The sequence below is a fragment of the Protopterus annectens genome, chromosome 9.part0 (assembly GCF_019279795.1).
Source record: "Protopterus annectens isolate FY-2018-M chromosome 9.part0, PAN1.0, whole genome shotgun sequence".
Taxonomy (NCBI): Eukaryota; Metazoa; Chordata; order Ceratodontiformes; family Protopteridae; genus Protopterus; species Protopterus annectens.
Window position 1 is genome coordinate 226,676,278 of NC_056743.1, and position 16,536 is coordinate 226,692,813.

The 16,536-nt window shown below is 37.1% G+C and overlaps 1 protein-coding gene across 1 annotated transcript in view; it reads right to left on the bottom strand.

Moving 5' to 3' along the window:
* The window catches only part of PDE3B (phosphodiesterase 3B), a 1,918,808-nt gene that overhangs the window by 1,170,098 nt on the left and 732,174 nt on the right, over nucleotides 1–16,536 (bottom strand). The window lies entirely within an intron of this gene.

The following is a 16,536-nucleotide window of genomic DNA, read 5'->3' on the forward strand; positions in this document are numbered from 1 at the left end:
CTCCTAGGGGCACGAGCAATTGGGCAGAGGTGAGGAGTGGAGGTGAGAAGTCATTGTGAATTCTTTCTGTAAGGGGATGGCTTAGCATTCCCTGTTTTAGAAGTGGAGGTACTCCATTGCTTAGATCTCTGCATACCCCGAGACTGTAATCTGGGTGGTCTGTTTCCCCTGGGTCTAGTTTGAGATGGCCTTGAGGGGGCGTTTCGAAGGGCAATGCCTACTGAATCTTGGAGGCTGCACTTGCAAAAAATCTTTGACTGTCTGCATAGACTTAGCTTTTTCTTCCATCTTTACTAGAACCTGTTCTGCTTTGGTGCCAAACAGATTGTCCTTGTTCAAAGGAGCGTCCAGTAATTTTGATTTGACATGGTCTGGCAAGGTTTGCTCCTTAAGCTAAGCATGCCTTCCAAGTACAGAACCTGTGACTGCTGTCCTGCAAGATGCTTCTAGGGCATCAAACCAGCATTGCAAGGTATGCTTGCTGACTTGGCTTGCAGAATGCATAAGCTCCTGTAATTCTTTTATTTTATGCACAGTCAGGAAAGGTAGATTTTTTTTGCTTAAGTTCCATAATATGTTGCTGGTATTTCAACATGTGAAACTGGCAATTCAATGCCCTAATGGCGAGAGTTGCAGAGGTGTATACTTTTTTAACCCATCTGTCTAAAGCTCAGTAGTTGCTTTTATGCCTTTAGGCCCTTGGGGGATGACCTCTGGGTCAGCATTTGGATTTTTAAAAATAAACTTGTGAGAGTCAGGGACTCTGTAGTACCTGTCTGGTTTTCTTGGAGTAGGGTTAAAGTATCAGGAGTTAGACTGGATTCCATAAAAAACTAAACACTGAGGAAAAACAGAAACAAACCAAAAGAAAAAAAGACTGCTGGATACACTCAAACCACTCAAAGTTTAAAAGCACTTTTTGTCTGGGACAATACCCAGACTTCATCAGACAACCAGCTTAACACAAAAACCACTCCTTAAATATGAATTAATTAATTAGTTAATTAGTTAATAAATAAATATAGACTTTTAATTTTTAAAAAAACTTTTGATACAATTGAGTATAAAATTAATGAACAAAAGTAATTAATTAATAAAATGCCTATAGTATGAATAATATAACCTAACAGCAAAGGCATTTTGAACCAAGGGCAGCAAGTTTATAAATTTAAGAAAATTAAAAACACAAATATGTATACACTTTAATACATGTACACTAAAACATGTATACTAAAACCTTTTTGATTAGATACAGTTTGTAAATATCTGTATAAAACATGTATGTAAAATTTGTTTATTTAAAAAATTTAAAAAAAATGTGTATATATATATATATATATATATATATATATATACATATATATATATGTGTGTGTGTGTGTGTGTGTGTGTGTATACACACCATCCTATTGGCTTAAAATCATACTGCCAAAGTATTTAATGGGTTATGTTCTTACTTTATTTACTCAAGTTCTTTAGTTTCAAAATACAAGTGAGGGATATAGTTTAGTTGAGGCCAGGATCTCTGCTAGAGTCTAGTCTCAACTGCCAAAGGAGTTCTTTCTGCTCCAGTAAGAGTGGATATGGACCCCCCCCTTCCAATCCCTTGCAACTTGATCCAATACACGAAACACAAACGTGTGTGTTGGGAATTCTTTACAATGTTTGGCTAATGCGTACCCAATTTTATTCCTTCTAATACTGTATGTGTGTTCATATATTCTCTCTCTCTCAGCCTTCTATTGGTCTTCCCTACATAGAACGCAGAGCAACCTTCACACTGAGCCAAGTAAACAACTGACTTCGAATTACAGTTGTATCTCCCTACTGGTTTAAAAATTCTACCATTCACTGCAATGTTGGTTCCTGTTGATATGTACGTACAATAGCTGCAGTTCTCACATTTGAATGTTCCGGGGGATCTTGCTGTATTGGTGGCTTTAGTCTCCAATAACTTCTTCATATTCTTTCCTTTTCTATAAATAATCACTGGAAATTCACCCAGTTTTTCCTTCCACCCTTTTTCTATATGCAGTACATTCCAGTATCTCCTCAAGGTGTACTTCAATTCCTCTGCATCTACACTAAAAGGTGTAATAAAACTTTTAGTGTAATTCCTATTTCCGTCATTATTTCTTAAATTATCTGTACTTACTGAGGTTACCTCGTACACATCAACAATTTGATCATTGTGAATTTGACCATTCCATACTTCCTTTTTCAAAATTGGTGTATATATCCCTGTCTTCCTTTTCTTCTGGACCTCCCACACCATTTCTCTCACTAAGTTCACAGGGTAACCTCTTTTGATAAACTTCTACTCAATAAACTACATTCTTCCCCAAAGGCCTCATCCTCCGTGACCATACGGGCAGCCCTTACTTTTATCACTGAACGCTTTTGTTGAAGGACACGTGAGCTAGAACAGTGCAACATGGTGTTCAAATAAGTACTCTTATGCTATATCTTAGTTATATAACATTTCTTAGAATCATTTTTTTCAAGGTCTACGTCTAAATAGTTGATTCTAGTTGTATGTACCGTATGTGTAAATGTCAAAACGTCATTACTCCTGTTCAAGTATTTAATAAAATCGTCAACTGTTCTTTCATCACTCTGAAACATCACAAACACATCGTCCAAAAATCGCGTGTAATAAATGATACAATTCTTAAACTCGTTACTGGTGTGAATAAAACAATATTCCCAATGGGCTAAACACCATGTTGGCAAAACTTGCCCCACATGGTGAGCCCATTGCAACTCCAATCCTCTGACGGCAAATGCCGTTGTCAAACATCACAAAGTTGTTAGATAAAATTATATCTAACAACTCCTGAGCTAGTCTAATTTCTATATTTGGTGCTTTATGTCGAATCATGGCTTCTGTAACCTAGTCAATACCTGTTCTATGTGGAATAGAAAAATATGGATCTTTTCCATCTATAGTTAATAGGATAGCTGTTTCACTGTAAGGGAGTTCATTTAAAGCTGCTAAAAAAAAGCCCAAGAGTCCCTGCATATCTGGTATTTTAACTTACATACTTTTTCAAAATAATATCCACATATTTTGCACTTGCGCACATGACTGACCCTCCAGCGTTCACTAACGCTCTCATCGGAGCGTTGCTAATACTTTTGTGTAGTTTGGGAATACCAAAGATAGCCGGGACTCTAGGGGCTAGTACTGAAACATAACTGAATTTAGCCAAGTCGATCAAGCCTTCAATAAACAAATCGTTATAGAAGGAATTTATACGTCTATAAGCACCATTCAATTCACTGATACTTGCCTTTTCATAGGTTCATACTAGGCTATCTGCCCAAGGGCATTTATAAGCCTAGCCCAGAGTTTTGTGGCTTTCGCCACCCCTTTAGTTTGGAGGATACTATGCCCATTATTTTGCTGTGCCTCTGTCAAGCAGTGACACTGAGATAATCCCTGGGTTATATCTGCGATCTCCCATCACAGCCAGCGAGGTGCTCTGCCTCACATGTACCGGGATTTTGTTCCACAGCATAGGGAGTCTCTGGGTGATGAATCTGTCCCTCCAGCATGTCCTATTAATAACCGTGTCAAGGTTTAGGTCTCCCGCCCTTGTAGTTCTAAGGGATCTGGATTTTTTGAGGTGAAGCATGTTCATCAATTCTGGGTTGGACATGGCCTTGTATGTCAGGCACAGGTCACCTCTGAGCAGACGGTAAGCGACTGAAGAGAGCTGAAGTTCCTTCAGTCGGGCAGCATAGGACATATTTTTGAGACCCTTTATCCTTTTGGTGAGGAACTTTTGGGGCCTTTCCAACTGCTGCAGGTGTCGTGTCAGATACATTCTGAATGGGGTATTGTACTCAATCATTGGTCTGATGAGTGATGAGTACAGGGGGACGATGACTTCCCTTGATCTAGATGTGAATCCCTTCATGATCAGGTGGGCAATGTAGAAGGTCTTCCTAACTACTTTGGCGACGTGAGTGTCAAATGAAAGGTTACTGTCAACCTGGGTACCCAGGTCCCTGATAACCTCTTCTGTGCTTAGTGGGTTGCCGCCTATATGGTAGCTAGGGGTAACCTTGTTTTTCCCGAAGGGTATGACTATGCATTTTTTGGCGTTTAACTTTAGGCCATGGCTCTGGCACCAGTTTTCCGTTTCTATAAGACCCTTTTGAAGGATATCTGTGTCAGATGTGTTCTCAACTATGGTGCCCAGTTTGCAGTCATCTGCAAATTTTATCAGCCATAATCCTCCTGTGTTTGCTTGTACTTCTGAAAAGTAGATGCCGAACAGGAGAGGGCCCAGGACTGAGCCCTGTGGGACACCACTTGTGACAGGCTTTGAGTCTGACATGGCGCCAGCAACTCTGACCCTGTGGGTTCTGTCACTTAGCCAATTTGCAACCCATCTTGTGACGTATGGGTTTACATTTAAGCTGATGAGTTTTTCAATGATACCTGAGTGGGGTATTGTGTCGAAAGCCTTTGCCAGGTCGAGGTAGGCTGTGTGGACTGCCTTTCCCTCATCAATGGCCTTGGTGACTGTTTCGAAAAAGTCAACCAGGTTTAAAAGGCATGATCTGCCCTTGACAAAGCCAAACTGGGTCGGATCCAAGGTCTGCAAGTCTCCTATGTCTTTATTTATGAGTTCCATTATGATCCTCTCCATAGCTTTGCAGATCAAGCTTGTCAAACTGATGGGGCGGTAATTTCCCGGGTCGGTGGAGGCACCGCCTTTGTATAGTGGGACCACAGTTGCCGTACGCCACTCCTTAGGCACGTATCCTGAGGTGAGGCTAAGATTAAACAGCTGCCCTAACTGCGGGTTTAATTCCTCATTGAGTTCATGGAGCACACATCCGGGGACACCATCTGGTCCCATGGATGCTGTGTTTTTTGCCTTGGAGAGAGCAGTTCTCACCTGAGCGTTAGAGATGTTTGGGGGGCTATAATTCTCTGGTATAGATATCTCACCTTTTGGGGGGGGGGAGTTTGCACTGAACCTGTCAGCCAGTATGTTGGCAATGTCTGTAGGTTCGGTAATTTTTACATCATTTTGAACTAATTCTGAGCATATCTGGGAGTTTCCTCCCAGGTTTCTAACATAGCTAAAAAAGGCCTTGTGATTGTCCTTTGAGTCCTTAGCGACTCTTCTCTCAAAATTTGCCTTGGATGATTTTATGAGAGATCTTAGTTTTTTACTTATAATGATCAAGGGTGTTTTCCCTTTTAAGGATTTTGCTCTATCTTATAGTAGCTTCCTCCTTTTGTTGTAGAGCTTGTTTATGGCTGTCATAAATGTCAGTGTTTAGTACCTTTAGCATTCTTTCATTTTATTCATTAATACTCATTAAAACCAAACCACCCCCCTTATCGGGTTTTAAAAATCTTACAGATAGCAACTTTAATAAGTTCAAAGCATCCTCTTCTGTTTTAGACATATTAGGAGTTGTGTTTACATTCTGTCTAGCTATAGGAATTACACTAGAAGTTTTATTACACCTTTTAGTGTAGATGCAGAGGAACTGAAGTACACCTTGAGGAGAATACTGGAATATACTGCATATATGGAAGGAAAAACTGGGTGAATTTCCAGTGATTATTCATAGAAAAATAGAAAAGGAAAGAATATGAAGAAGTTACTGGAGACAAAAGCCACCAATATACTAAAATTAGGTAGGGATATGGTTTGTAGCCTCCCTCTCAGCCCCACCAACTCTCTGCCTTTTAGTTTCATGCATTTACTTATATCATATCCCAAGATTCCTTCCTCACCCTATACAAATGAAATCAGTCCTACAGCAAATTTATATCTCCTTGCCAAAAATACTCAAATAAAATGGTTGACGAACATATACTGGAATACAACACAAAGTATGACATTCTCTGTGATGAGCACCATTGGTTCAGGTCAAAACTACAGCACCCTTACATCAATCTGTACCCTTACTAATCATACTTTCTCCACTGTGGAACTAGGTAACCTGACTGGTACAATTTTGCTAGGACTCAAAAGGGCTTTTGATCCTTTGGACCACTCCCTTTTTCTCCATAAATTAGTAGATACTGGCTTCTCAAATGTTGCCTTGCAATGGTGTATAGACTCTCTTTGGACCCAAACCTTTCACCTTCTGTGCAAGCAGAAGATGACTGGGAAGAGCAGAATGGATCTAGATGGAAGAGGGAGAGTTTGTATATGTTCAGTGGGTATGTGGCAAGGACCTGAGATAACTCCTTTATGTAAATGAATGCAATGACTGTGTGGCTAGCCTGCCACAGAGCATATCTGTCATACAATGAAATAAGTATTAAGAAACATGAACATTTACCATGAGCACTACTAAACAATGCATTTAGTTTTTTTTTCCTATCTCGCACACTGTTTTAAAAAGGGGGTCTGTGAGGGACTTGTAAAAAGTTAATTTCCACAATATGCAAGACTGAACATTCTAGAAATAAATGCGGAAGTTGCCAAGACTTCAAACATGCTTTATAATGCCTTAAATCAAGGTATTATCAGCACTGAGTGTACATTTTCTTGATGAGCAATGAACATACTGAAGTATAGCATAGTGTAGTGATGAACATGACAAGCAGGTTAAGTATACAAGAATATATGGATGATGTTTCTGATGTGTGATGACGAAGCTATAATAAGCGTAACTAGGTTCTTCCCCTATTTTCATTTTATATAAAGAGAACAGATATGCTGTCAGAACACAAGCAGTGATTTAATCTGGCAATGGTTATGATAAATTTTACATGCTTACAATGCTACCAGCAATAAGAACATTTCTGTATACAAGACAAGCCTTGAATGTTCAATGCAAAAATACTGCAATGTTGCAATAGGTTTATTTGCTTATATAATATTAATGACTGATGCATTTAAATTGTATGGTAAGATTACATCATAATCTACTCACAGTCCATATAAGGAGGGGTGTCTCTCATTTAATGACAGATGTTTTGTACTGAATTGTAGTGGCCCTCTCAGAAAATTAAATATTGTCCTACATTGTTTAAATGGGAATGATACAGATTAGTAAGGAATGCAGGGGTTTATGTATGGTGTCCCAAATGAAGATGAATTACTATGCACATTAAGAATTTTAAGGTAAGAAGGACAATGCAGATGAATAATAAAGGACACAAATGTGATTTCTTGAAAGGTGGCACTAAATGTTACAAAAACTTCTTTTATCTCGAAAACATTTTCTAGGGGAAGTTTCTGTTAAGGATTCCTCGAGGCTGGTGTGGCAAAAAAAGACATTTTACTTAGTAAACAAATATGCTATTATTCATCATGGAAGTTTACATGTTCTATCTGACAATTCCTTTATTGTTTATTTTTAAGGGGATCCACAGATAGCCCTATCCATCCAACCAAATTAATCATAGAAAAAAGTAAAAGGAAAAAAGTAATGTACCCACATATGGACTCTACAGACCAAATCTATGATGTGCCACCAGGAGAAATCATAACCATACTTTTTAGTCTCATGATACCAGCTATTTAACTAACAAGTCTCCTACTGTACAGCATTACCTGCAAATGCAGAATCATCTCTATCAGGCAGCAATCAAACAGCAATTACTAGACACTAACCCCGATAATGGCCATGCAACTGTCTAATACCACAAAACTGGCCCTCAGAAAAACGTTACTACAAATCAATCCAGCTCGCTAAAGGTGAAGGTAAATGCCTCATCTCATGTAGTACTCATGTTAGTGAAAACCCACCCGATGATCCCTGTATGACAAGACAATCCATGACCAAAGACTGCCAAATAATCATAGTTTAGAGATTTATTTATTTATTTAACTTGACAGTTGTTAACCGGGTTGGTTCAACTGGTTCTCTGCGGAAAAAAGCTCCAAATGCATATCCAACTATGTAATAAGCAAAGTAAAAATAAAAACTGTTACAATATTCAAACAGTTGCACAGCTTAAAAATATGAGTAGTTCACTCAATACAAATAGTAATTATAATTATGATAAATATTATAGGTCAACAAGTGGAATAAATTTTATATAATTGTTATTAAATATGGAATAGGCAGTAAAGGTGTTTAAGAAATTAACATCATAGAAGTGATTAGCAGATTGAATTAGTAGAAGGAAGGAGGTAAGGGTTTATGTTGGGTCTTGACAAGGGCATACTGAAGATTTAAACAGAAATTTTTTTTAGTTCGTTTTAATTAAACAAAAAAAAAAAGAGAGACAGATCAAAGAGAATCAAACAATGCTCCCTTGGAAGCATATCCAAAGACAGACGAGAAGCATCTAGCTAGAGGATTCAAAAAGGATTATATAGCACAATAGGATAACAAATCCTACAGACTACCTGTTCCAGAATAAGGTGCATACAAGCTTGGATTCACCATGGTGGCTATTAAGAAGTGCTCTACAATTGTCCAAGTGAGCTCAATGCGAATTGGTCAAAAGCTACTCCTCTTGCTATAAAGCAGAAGTTTCAGACAGAATTTTAAGAGAAGTTTGGGCCTGAAAATTAGTTGTTTATATTTTGAGTTACTATGTACAGCACAATATTTCTGAGTATTTCCATCATTATTGTACTCCTATCAAACGTGTGTACTTTTAGTATGTTTTAACTCAATGTAATATAATGCTGTTAGATAGGCTTGATGCTTTCAACATCAAACACTCAATAGGTTCCTGGATGTCACAGGCAAGGGAACACATCATTTCAGTCATGAGTTATAGTGAACGTTTTGGGAGTGGTGCAGCTTTAATGAAAAGATGGTTTCATAGTAGAATTTCAGCTGCAAAGCACACAGCTGTCATTTGTCTTGAAAACAAACCAATTCTGAAATTACACAGTTCGTGTTCATGTATTTGCTGACTTCCCTATGGCCATGTGATCGTGAAACTAAATATAAGGGGGGGGGGGGAACTGTCCCCTCAGTATGGGGTGGAAGGGGAGCATAGCCCCCGCAAAAAAAGGTAAAAAGGTCTTATTTATGTCCCAGCACATTTTGGCTGTTGCTATTTCTTGCTTTCAGTGGGTTTCAATTTTATCATAGTGGATTTTTTTTCTTTGTACACAGTTAGGTTATACATGACTTAATTCTGCTGAAATGAATTAACTTGCGTCAGCACGCAAGTCTATTTAAAACAGAAAAATAATATAATCAACAAATGCCCTGTACTCTCAAATGTAGTGACAAATCTTATATCCTAATAGTGCCAATGCTTCTATACATAGCACACTCCTCTCTGATAGTGAAAGATCAGAACACTGTAGTTCCTGTTTACACAGTAGGTGCTTGAATTCATTTTCCATTACTGATACTGCCAGTGCACCATCAGCTTTGGGGGGAGGGGGGATGCACTCCTGAATGCATCTTTCCTAGGATGAGACTTCAAAATGTGGTCCCAGACCTACTAGAGTTGATCACAGCTCAAGGTGGCAATAATAGATTGCATAACATTTATCACAAAGAGTAGGAGTACTTTTCTATATACTCCCTAGGTTTATCCAATTAAAAAATACATTTATAAAAATGTACTTTATAAAATAATCATACAATAAATAACATATAACTCTAAGCTTTGTCACTGCTATCCCCTGGACTGATCTACACCAAACTCTGTTGAACACTATGTCAGCTTCTAAAAACAATGTCAAATTCTAATGCAGTACAAATGACATTCATTGCTTCACTATGTAACCTTCATTATGTAAAAAAATGTGAGGTAGTTTAATCTAGGTAAAACGTTAATGCTGCGGAATAGCTATCCTTGCTTCACTAAATCAACTACTGTACTCCTACATGAGTAAATTCTTACATACTGCACCATAACAGTTTCTCCTACATGTAAATTCTTACATACTGTACCATAGCCATTTCTTCTATAAGTGTAAATTCTTATTTCTCCTACATGTAAATTCTTATGAACTGTAACATAACCATTTCTCCTGCATGTAAATTCTTACATAATTGTACCATAACCATTTCTTCTATGTGTTATTTCTTATGTACTGTACCATAACCATTTTGCCTACATGTAAATTCTTATGAACTTGTACCATAACCATTTCTTCTATGTGTAAATTTTTATGTACTGTACAATAGCCATTTCTTCTACATGTATAAATTCTTATGTACTGTACTATAACCATTTCTCCTACATGTAAATTCTTATGAACTTGTACCATAACCTTTTTTTCTGTGTGTAAATTCTTATTTACTGTACCATAGCCATTTCTTCTATGTGTAAATTATGTACTGTACCATACTAATTTCTCCTACATGTAAATTCGTATGTACTTGTACTATAACCATTTCTTCTACGTGCAAATTCTTATGTTCTTGTACCATAACTGTTTCTCCTACATATGAAAATATTTATGTACTTGTACCATAACCATTTCTTCTGACTAGAAATGTTACTTTTAAATTACAATTGTGGAACTTTTCTCCCCAGGCCTCTGTTGAAACGGGCCCCGTGCCCAGATTAACCTAGTAATCAAAAGTAGTAAGTATATAAAATTGATAAATAAACCTTATTTTTCATATCCACCCTTTGTTCTACAGCCACGTTTTAATCCCTTAACCATGAACACAAAACAAAGACTATTTCATTTGTATTTCTTCCTCCTACAGATTTCATGCATTCCATAAATCACTCCCCAACATATTAACAGTTTTAAAATGTGGACTATGTAATTTCCTACAAACAATGCAAAGTCCTCTAAAGTCCTTTATCATCTACAATATATACACATACATTATTTTCTTTGTTCTCCACATCTATGTATCATTAAAGCTGTAACTGGAATTTCCTTGGTGCCCTGGCCAAACTCCCCTTATTCAATATGAATACCACCTTACACCATACATCTAAACTGTACAGATTTTGGCAAAATGTCCAGATTTCTGCCTTATATATTTGGTCTGTTCCCCATAAAATTTGTAGTTTTCTGGCAAATCACTGGGATGATCTGAGGACTGAAATCACTAAATTATGACATAAGTTTGAGTTTCAGGCTTCAAATCCTTCAGAAAATGTATGTTAAAACAAACCCTGTTACTCTAGCAACTTCCTAAGTTTATAAGAGCAATATTTAAAATCTGACCCTATTTTTGGGCCTTTGTCCCCCGCTTTGTCCAGATTTCTAGCATTAAGAGGTTGAGAGGTATGCCTCACACCTCCCCTGAAAAGCATATCATAGGCCTAACAGGACTAACTAGGTCAATAAAACATAAATAAAAATAAAAACAGAAGTAAATATCTTACATCCAGTTAAATATTTGACTTAAATTATTCAATCTGATGTACTGTAAGTCTAAATAGGTGATTTGTTTTACTTACTTGTATATAGAAACATGGTAATGATAGACCTGTGTGAAATGCTGCCATACAGCAAATGACTCTGGAGAAACTTTTCCTGCCAGCCCCAAACATAGCAAACCACAGCTGTAGCAGTGGATTGTGGCACCCAGGCAACACACCCATTTGGCACCAGCATTTATAAGTAATCACAACTGATCAATAACAGTTTGTAAATTATCATACTGTTTGCTTACTGCTACCTTTAACAGAAAGCAACAATTTGTTTGCACAATGTGATTACAGTGATCACAGCTTGTAAACTATTTATCAGCTTGACACTTCTTACGAATTAGAACCTGGTGCAGCTGCCCCCTTCGCTTCAGCAAACAAAGACAACCCAAGGCTGCAATAGTAAACTTGCAGGTATGATGGCATAACTGTGTGATGATACTTCGGCATGCACTTTAGTTGGGGGTTGGCATAATGGTATAGGTGCTTATCTCATACATAAGATTTGATTTTCACCTTTGAGGAAAACTGACTAGGCTAAAAATGTCCCAACAAGGGCATCTAGCCTCGTACTTAAGTATAAAACTTAACAGTAACCTGATAACTTTCTACAAATTGATCACCAAAGTGATTTTATCTGGCATACACCCAGCTAAGGCCTAAACAAAAAGGCAAAATGAAGCATAAAGAACTTGTGATAAAGCTGCATGAAGGATATATGGAGTGTGAAAACTGTAGCACAGCTTAAATATGTTCTCAGGGTTCATTTCTCTGCTCACTCACTTAAAAAATATTTTAGGTATCATCCCTGACAATGCAGCTGAATATTGAATACATTATGTACAGTAACATATTTTGTAAAATACGTATTTGCCACTGATATACTGTAACTGGAAGTTTACAGAAACAAAAAACACCATTGTAACATCAAATGAGAAAGGCACCATGGAAAATGTGTGATAATGTTATTGAGCATTAGAACACAAAGCTCTATGTTCAACTTTAAGATGGTTCCTGTGCATCACTATTAGCTAGTTTTTAAAGTACTGTAAATTCACAGCTCTGTTACATGCTGTACTTCACTGTAAAAGTGTGCAAAAGATCAACTCAATACAAAGGCTAAACTTAACATTTCCACCAGTTTCATCTTCTGATGCATCCCGTACCAAGGCATACAATTTTCAAAAAGCAGCTGTAACATAATGGAGAATGCATGGGCATTCACATACAAAGTATGCATATATAAATTAATAAGTGAGAAATCTATACTTTTTAGTACTAATATTCTCTTGCTCTGTTTTAAATCAATCCAAATAAAACTTTTCCATGCAGTCAGAGCAGATGCAAGGAACTGAATACCGGAGATTAATATACAATGCAAAAGAACGAAAGGTAACTCAAACACAAACAGAATAGAAAATCTACAGTACAACATGACCACAAAACATACGTCAAACTGCTATCAAAACCGCACAGTAAATGTTGACGTATCACTGCAGCTTTGCTATAACTGGACTAATTCCTTATAAGCATACTTGAAAAGCTAACAAGCTTACATTAAAAGAATGCTCACTGTAAAACTATTTACACTCTGTTTAAAATTTAACAGGCACAACAGTACAAATGGTATGTACTTAACAAAGTTAAGTGAAAATAAAACATTCGAGAGAACGAGGAAAAGCAGTTTCAGATTAAGGCGCTATCTATTATTACACACTAATTTTTACCTCCCTGAAGTCAAATGCATTCCAAGTGGCCAGTAAAATCTGTTATATCTCACAAAAAGCCACAGAGTAAAACAGATTAGTGCAGTTATTAAAACGCCATAAATGAAGCTTACCATACTTAAGTTGTTAAGCACTGAAACTCACTTTAAACACAATCCATCTTTCAAAAGAATAAATTTAGTAATTATTTATCTACATAGCTTCCATGAAAGGCAAACATGCCTGCTTAGCATATGACACAGCCTTCTATTCATTTAATACAAAACTTGTCACTTAGAACGTCACCTACGCCACTTAACTGATGCACTGTGCATATGTCACTTTGTACAGGGACATCCACAAGTTCTCTGCATTCCTAAATTCTCCTGGTGACTTGTATCAGAACACAGACATATATGCAAGTGAAGCTCACGTTATACAACAATCTTACTTTAGAAAAGAAATATTAAAAAAGAAAAACTATGAAGTTTCCTTTTAAATAATACTATTGCAAAAAAGCAATACATCATGGCTGGGTCATGCACAATTAATATTTTTTCCAAGGTGGAGTGGAGTAGGTCAGCTTTGGTCACAAAGACAAAGCAATGTCCACAACCACGGTTAAAAAGAATCGTGCATTCCCTGCCATGATGTATTGCCATAAAATATACTTTTCACTCAGGGTTTTGATAACTGACTTCGACTTTTAGTGGTGGTGGGGGGGTGCAACTCTACCACCATGTTCAGAATAGATGACAAAATGCAATAGGGTTTGCAAGACAGATCCCAATAGGAAGATGCAAACAGGCAACGATTTTGATCAGATTAACTCAACGGCAGGTACCAAGGTTCATGGCAGCCTCAACAAACTTCAAAGTAAAAGATCTGCATGAGACTGTATGACATTGCACCATCTTAGCACAGAATACCACTCTGTTCTTCTTTCTCTTAACAGAACAAACTACTGAATTGTTTTTCTCTTTCTCCCACACAGCTGGCCATCAGCATATTTAGTTCTCTGGATTTACCCACCTCTCTTAGCCTCACCTGGAGCGTTGGGCCAACAATGAGACTGAGGCATCCTCGGACCACATCATACTACTGTGAGGGTCTTTTACTTATGCCCTACCTTGCTGGTTTTCTACATGTCCATCTGTGGCCTCCAATGGGAAGTGCTAGAGTATAATTCTGCTTAAATAATGTCCCAGCCAATGTCCTCCTCCCTTACCCTACTAACAGCAATGCTGTCCTCCTTCAGGAATCAGAGATAAGGTGCATGCACCATCCCTGCCAACCTGGGTCAAATGGGCTGTAATCAGGGCTTTACACCATGGTGATGACTAAAAACTACTCTTCATTGATGCTAGAAATCTCTCTTTCCTAATTAAATTAATACACCTCCTCTCCCCATAAAAAATTATCCCAGCTGGACTGAGTAGAAAAAAACAGTGATGTCACACCATCCTCAATTACTCTAAAGCAATTAAGTCAGCTTTACTACAACAAAGCAACTATATGTCATTACTGTACATCCAAACATACAACAGTATTCGACAAAACACTGTCCTATTTTCTATTTTTACATGTTTCAGTTCAACAAGTTATTTTAATTTTCCTTAGTGACTCATAAAAAACAAAGAAATGTATATGAAAGCAGGTAAAATAGGACTAGAGTATTCATACAATAAATTATTTAAGGTAAATCAACAGAATATCTCCTACTGGTACTATGCATCTTCAATAAAAATATTCAAGGTTCATCAACAGCCACTCTCCTATTAATACTCCAGAATGTTCAAAGCCTTACTTCTGAATGCAATACCTCTTCTGGATGGCTCTTCTATAGATACATCAGTCTCCTTCTAGAAAAAAAAATCCTCCAATGATCAGCTTTGTTTTACTCTGTGTACATTTTAACACAACTGTTATCTTTAGCTTCAATAATAACACCTGAATGTGCAGCATGTAATTTGGTATCCCTCATGTTTTGTGTAGACTGAAAATGAATGCATATGAAGTTGGCTGCATGAAATCTGTAATAATCTTATCTGTACTTTCAAATAACAAACATTAACCAGTGTTAGACATAACAACAAAGTAGTATTTTCAGTTTTTACTTAAACAAAAAGTCGCCACCAGGAACCCTCTCTATCTTCGGGTAACTTGCAACCACAATCTGTTCATTGTAAGGGCATTAGGTCACACTGACTGCACTGAGGCTCATGTTACTGAACAGCTAAGTCAAATATTGTGAATCTGGTAAATTATACAATTCATTAGTATATGAGAGATGTCTATGTGGTACCAAAAAAAAAAAAAAGATCAAACAAGGCAAATACAGAAAGCAATTTATGCTAACATTAAAGTGATCTGCATGTGCAGAGAGAGTGAAATTACTCCATTACTGTTAAAACAGTTCACAAATAAATGTGTGCAAAGCTGAACTTGAAGCAGACAAGTCCAACATAAGTATAAACACACACAAAAAAGAATCATAAGAGCTTTATGCATAAGAAGCATAAAACATGTCACAAGTGGGTTCTGCGTGATATATTTTATAATCATGATAAAGTCTTAAATAAGAGTGTGGTAGCTGTGGAAAAAGACATCAATTAGTGAGTAAAATGAGAGAAAATTTCAGACTGGCACGTTAATAGTGCCTAATCAACTAAGGAACAAAATGGTGACAAGAATACACAAATCACACTTACAAAATTTAAAGCACAGAGTCTGCTATATGTTACACTGCCCTGAAAATGCAAGATGTTAAGAGCTGTGTAGTGTGTAATGCTCATCACAACAATAATTCAATGGAAACTGACTTCTTACTGAATTCCAGGAAGATCGTGGTATAAAGCAGGAAACTATTCATTTCAGTTTCAATGGCATGTATCTATGATTTATGTGGATTATTACTCAAAGATTCCATAGATCAAGGAAGCCGATATATTACAAGCAGAGGTGTACGACTAGAGGCGAAATTTATGAACAAAAAGTAATGCCTTCAAAACCCAGGATTCCTGAAGAAATATTAGACAGCAGTCCACTATATGCTAGTATGAAACTCAAAAGAGGTTTTTAGAGTACTTTGAATTTCAGCATGTGACCTCAAGTTTAAATTTCCTACAGCTGAATGGTCAAGTCAAAAGAAGTGCACAGAATGTTAAAAATCTCTTGATGAACTCACAAAGTATTGACAAAGACTGTTGTATACACCTGCAATTAGCTTTTCTGGAATACAGAAATACTCATCCAAGCTAAAAGCATACTGCCCAATGTCTTATTTTCCAATATAGCTACAAATTCAGAATCAGAGCTATAAACTAGAGACTTTCTCAAATACTCAAATTCTGGAAGACTGAGCAGAAAGATACTCATACACTTCCGAAGACAGTGGGTTACTAGTGTTAAAACCATGTTCACTTTTTAAGTAACAGAAGTTTCAAAAGTGTGTACCATACTGAAGCAAAAGCAATGTCTTTCAGCTTTTCCCGGTTACGGGTCACAACAGCGGATCACCGGTCC